The sequence below is a fragment of the Triticum dicoccoides genome, chromosome 7A (assembly GCF_002162155.2).
Source record: "Triticum dicoccoides isolate Atlit2015 ecotype Zavitan chromosome 7A, WEW_v2.0, whole genome shotgun sequence".
NCBI classification, from domain to species: Eukaryota; Viridiplantae; Streptophyta; class Magnoliopsida; order Poales; family Poaceae; genus Triticum; species Triticum dicoccoides.
In genome coordinates, this window is record NC_041392.1 from 244,631,275 (window position 1) to 244,637,439 (window position 6,165).

Here is a 6,165-nt window from a genome sequence, read left to right on the forward strand (position 1 = left end):
AGACTCTCTACTATGAAGATCATGGTGCTACTTTGAAGAACAAGTGTTGTAAGAGGATAGTAACATTGTCCCTTCTCTCTTTTTCTCTCATTTTTTTTATTTTTTTATTTGGGCCTTTTCTATTTTTTATGGCCTCTTTTTATTTGGGCTTATTTAGCCTCTTTTATTTATTCTTCGTCTGGAGTCTCATCCTGACTTGTGGGGGAATCATAGTCTCCATCATTCTTTCCTCGCTGGGACAATGCTCTAATAATGATGATCATCACACTTTAATTTTTCTTACAACTCAATACTTAGAACAAAATATGACTCTATATGAATGCCTCCGGCGGTGTACCGGGATATGCAATATGACAATGATGAATGTGTCATGATAAACGGGACGGTGGAAAGTTGCATGGCAATATATCTCAGAATGGCTATGGAAATACCATAATAGGTAGGTATGGTGGCTGTTTTGAGGAAGGTATATGGTAGGTGTATGATACCGGCGAAAAGTGCGTGGTATTAGAGAGGCTAGCAAAGGTGGAAGGGTGAGAGTGCGTATAATCCATGGACTCAACATTAGTCATAAAGAACTCATATACTTATTGCAAAAATCTAGAAGTTATCAAAGCAAAGTATTACGCGCATGCTCCTAGGGGGATAGATTGGTAGGAAAAGACCATCGCTCGTCCCCGACCACCACTCATAAGGAAGACAATCAATAAATAAATCATGCTCCGACTTCATCACATAACAGTTCACCATACGTGCATGCTACGGGAATCACAAACTTTAACACAAGTATTCTTTAAATTCACAATTACTCAACTAGCATGACTTTAATATTATCACCTCCATATCTCAAAACAATTATCATGCTTCAATCTTTTCTTAGTATTCAACACACTCAAAAGAAAGTTTCACAAATCTTGAATACCAAGCATATTATTATTAAGCAAATTACCATGCTATTAAGAGACTCTCAAAATACTTTAAGTGAAGCATGAGAGATCAATAATAATGATCAGCACCAAAGCTCCATGGGTGTTAGAATCATTACTATGTAATCTAGATTATTGACTCTAGTGCAAGTGGGAGACTGAAGGAAATATGCCCTAGAGGCAATAATAATGTTATTATTTTATTTCCTTATATCATGATAAATGTTTATTATTCATGCTAGAATTGTATTATCCGGAAACATAATACTTGTGTGAATACATAGACAAACCAAACGTCACTAGTATGCCTCTACTTGACTAGCTCGTTAATCGAAGATGGTTATGTTTCCTAACCATAGACATATGTTGTCATTTGATTAATGGGATCACATCATTAGGAGAATGATGTGATTGACATGACCCATTCCATTAGCTTAGCACCCGATCATTTAATATGTTGCTATTGCTTTCTTCATGACTTATACATGTTCCTATGACTATGAGATTATGCAACTCCCGTTTGCCGAAGGAACACTTTGTGTGCTACCAAACGTCACAACATAACTAGGTGATTATAAAGGAGCTCTACATGTGTCTCCAAAGGTACATGTTGGGTTGGCGTATTTCGAGATTAGGATTTGTCACTCCGATTGTCGGAGAGGTATCTCTGGGCCCTCTCGGCAATGCACATCACATAAGCCTTGCAAGCATTACAACTAATGAGTTAGTTGCAAGATGATGTATTACGAAACGAGTAAAGAGAATTGCCAGTAACGAGATTGAACTAGGTATTGAGATACCGACGATCGAATCTCGGGCAAGTAACATACCGATGACAAAGGGAACAACGTATGTTGTTATGCGGTCTGACCGATAAAGATCTTCGTAGAATATGTGGGAGCCAATATGAGCATCCAGGTTCCGCTATTGGTTATTGACCGGAGACGTGTCTCGGTCATGTCTACATTGTTCTCGAACCCGTAGGGTCCGCACGCTTAAGGCTTTGATGACAGTTATATTATGAGTTTATGCATTTTGATGTACCGAAGTTTGTTCAGAGTCCCGGATGTGATCACGGACATGACGAGGAGTCTCGAAATGGTCGAGACATAAAGATTGATATATTGGAAGCCTATATTTGGATATCGGGAGTGTTCCGGGTGAAATCGGGATTTTACCGGAGTACCGGGAGGTTACCGGAACCCCCCGGGAGGTATATGGGCCTTAGTGGGCTTTAGTGGAAGAGAGGAGAGGTGGCCAGGGCTGGGCCATGCGCCGCTCCCCCCTAGTCCGAATAGGACAAGGAGAGGGGGGCGGCGCCCCCCTTCCTTCTCTCTCTCCTCTTTCCCCCTCCCGAATCCTATTCCAACTAGGAAAGGGGGGGAATCCTACTCCCGGTGGGAGTAGGACTCCTCCTGGCGTGCCCTCCTCCTGGTCGGCGCACCTTCCCCTGCTCCTTTATATACGGGGGCAGGGGGCACCCCTAGACACACATGATCATATTCTTAGCCGTGTGTGGTGCCCCCTTCCACCATAATCCTCGATAATATTGTAGCGGTGCTTAGGCGAAGCCCTGCGACGGTAGTACATCAAGATCGTCACCACACCGTCGTGCTGACGGAACTCTTCCCCGACACTTTGCTGGATCGGAGTCCGGGAATCGTCATCGAGCTGAACGTGTGCTAGAACTCGGAGGTGCCGTAGTTTCGGTGCTTGATCGGTCGGGCCGTGAAGACGTACGACTACATCAACCGCGTTGTGCTAACGCTTCCGCTGTCGGTCTACAAGGGTACGTAGATCACACTCTCCCCTCTCATTGCTATGCATCACCATGATCTTGCGGGTGCGTAGGAAAATTTTGAAATTACTACGTTCCCCAAAAGTGGCATCCGAGCCCAGGTTTTATGTGTTGATGTTATACGCACGAGTAGAACACAAGTGAGTTGTGGGCGATATAAGTCATACTGCTTACCAGCATGTCATACTTTGGTTCGGCGGTATTGTTGGACGAAGCGGCCCGGACCGACATTACGCGTACGCTTACGCGAGACCGGTTCTCCCGACGTGCTTTGCACAAAGGTGGCTAGCGGGTGACAGTTTCTCCAACTTTAGTTGAACCAAGTGTGGCTACGCCCTGTCCTTGCGAAGGTTAAAACAGCACCAACGTGACAAACTATCGTTGTGGTTTTGATGCGTAGGTAAGATTGGTTCTTGCTTAAGCCCGTAGCAGCCATGTAAAACTTGCAACAACAAAGTAGAGGACGTCTAACTTATTTTTGCAGGGCATGTTGTGATGTGATATGGTCAAGACATGATGCTAAATTTTATTGTATGAGATGATCATGTTTTGTAACCGAGTTATCGGCAACTGGCAGGAGCCATATGGTTGTCGCTTTATTGTATGCAATGCAATCGCGCTGTAATGCTTTACTTTATCACTAAGTGGTAGCGATAGTCGTGGAAGCATAAGATTGGCGAGACGACAACAATGCTACGATGGAGATCAAGGTGTCGCACCAGTGATGATGGTGATCACGACGGTGCTTCGAAGATGGAGATCACAAGCACAAGATGATGATGGCCATATCATATCACTTATATTGATTGCATGTGATGTTTATCTTTTATGCATCTTATCTTGCTTTGATTGACAGTAGCATTATAAGATGATCTCTCACTAATTATCAAGAAGTGTTCTCCCTGAGTATGCACCGTTGCGAAAGTTCTTCGTGCTGAGACACAACGTGATGATCGGGTGTGATAGGCTCTACGTTCAAATACAACGGGTGCAAAACAGTTGCACACGCGGAATACTCAGGTTATACTTGACGAGCCAAGCATATACAGATATGGCCTCGGAACACGGAGACCGAAAGGTCGAGCGTGAATCATATAGTAGATATGATCAACATAGTGATGTTCACCAATGAAACTACTCCATCTCACATGATGATCGGACATGGTTTAGTTGATTTGGATCACGTAATCACTTAGAGGATTAGAGGGATGTCTATCTAAGTGGGAGTTCTTTAAGTAATATGATTAATTGAACCTAAATTTATCATGAAACTTAGTACCTGATAGTATCTTGCTTGTTTATGTTTGATTGTAGATAGATGGCCCGTGCTGTTGTTCCATTGAATTTTAATGCGTTCCTTGAGAAAGCAAAGTTGAAAGATGATGGTAGCAATTACACGGACTGGGTCCATAACTTGAGGATTATCCTTATTGCTGCATAGAAGAATTATGTCCTGGAAGCACCGCTGGGTGCCAGGCCTGCTGCTGGAGCAACACCAGATGTTATGAACGTCTGGCAGAGCAAAGCTGATGACTACTCGATAGTTCAGTGTGCCATGCTTTACGGCTTAGAATCGGGACTTCAACGACGTTTTGAACATCATGGAGCATATGAGATGTTCCAGGAGTTGAAGTTAATATTTCAAGCAAATGCCCGGATTGAGAGATATGAAGTCTCCAATAAGTTCTATAGCTGCAAGATGGAGGAGAATAGTTCTGTCAGTGAGCATATACTCAAAATGTCTGGGTATAATAATCACTTGATTCAATTGGGAGTTAATCTTCCAGATGATTGCGTCATTGACAGAATTCTCCAATCACTGCCACCAAGCTACAAGAGCTTCATGATGAACTATAATATGCAAGGGATGAATACGAATATTCCCGAGCTCTTCGCAATGCTGAAAGCTGCGGAGGTAGAAATCAAGAAGGAGCATCAAGTGTTGATGGTCAACAAGACCACTAGTTTCAAGAAAAAGGGCAAAGGGAAGAAGAAGGGGAACTTCAAAAAGAACAGCAAGCAAGTTGCTACTCAAGAGAAGAAACCCAAACCTGGACCTAAGCCTGAAACTGAGTGCTTCTACTGCAAGCAGACTGGTCACTGGAAGCGGAACTGCCCCAAGTATTTGGCGGATAAGAAGGATGGCAAGGTGAACAAAGGTATATGTGATATACATGTTATGATGTGTACCTTACTAATGCTCGCAGTAGCACCTGGGTATTTGATACTGGTTCTGTTGCTAATATTTGCAACTCGAAACAGGGACTACGGATTAAGCGAAGATTGGCTAAGGACGAGGTGATGATGCGCGTGGGAAATGGTTCCAAAGTCGATGTGATCGCGGTCGGCACGCTACCTCTACATCTACCTTCGGGATTAGTATTAGACCTAAATAATTGTTATTTGGTGCCAGCGTTAAGCATGAACATTATATCTAGATCTTGTTTGATGCGAGACAACTATTCATTTAAATCAGATAATAATGGTTGTTCTATTTACATGAGTAATATCTTTTATGGTCATGCACCCTTAAAGAGTGGTCTATTCTTATTAAATCTTGATAGTAGTGACACACATATTCATAGTGTTGAAACCAAAAGATGCAGAGTTGATAATGATAGTGCAACTTATTTGTGGCACTACCGTTTGGGTCATATCGGTATAAAGCGCATGAAGAAACTCCATACTGGTGGGCTTTTGGAACCACTTGATTATGAATCACTTGGTACTTGCGAACCGTGCCTTATGGGTAAGATGACAAAAACACCGTTCTCCGGTACTATGGAGAGAGCAACAGATTTATTGGAAATCATACATACAGATGTATGTGGTCCGATGAATGTTGAGGCTCGTGGTGGATATCGTTATTTTCTCGCCTTCACAGATGACTTAAGCAGATATGGGTATATCTACTTAATGAAACATAAGTCTGAAACATTTGAAAACTTCAAAGAATTTCAGAGTGAAGTTGAAAATCATCGTAACAAGAAAATAAAATTCCTATGATCTGATCGTGGAGGAGAATATTTGAGTTACGAGTTTGGTGTACATTTAAAACAATGTGGAATAGTTTCACAACTCACGCCACCCGGAACACCACAGCGTAATGGTGTGTCCGAACGTCGTAATCGTACTTTACTAGATATGGTGCGATCTATGATGTCTCTTACTTATTTACCGCTATCGTTTTGGGGATATGCTCTAGAGACAGCCGCATTCACGTTAAATAGGGCACCATCAAAATCCGTTGACACGACGCCATATGAACTATGGTTTGGCAAGAAACCAAAGTTGTCATTTCTGAAAGTTTGGGGCTGCGATGCTTATGTGAAAAAACTTCAACCTGATAAGCTTGAAACCAAATTGGAGAAATGTGTCTTCATAGGATATCCAAAGGAAACTATTGGATACACCTTCTATCACAGATCCGAAGGCAAGACT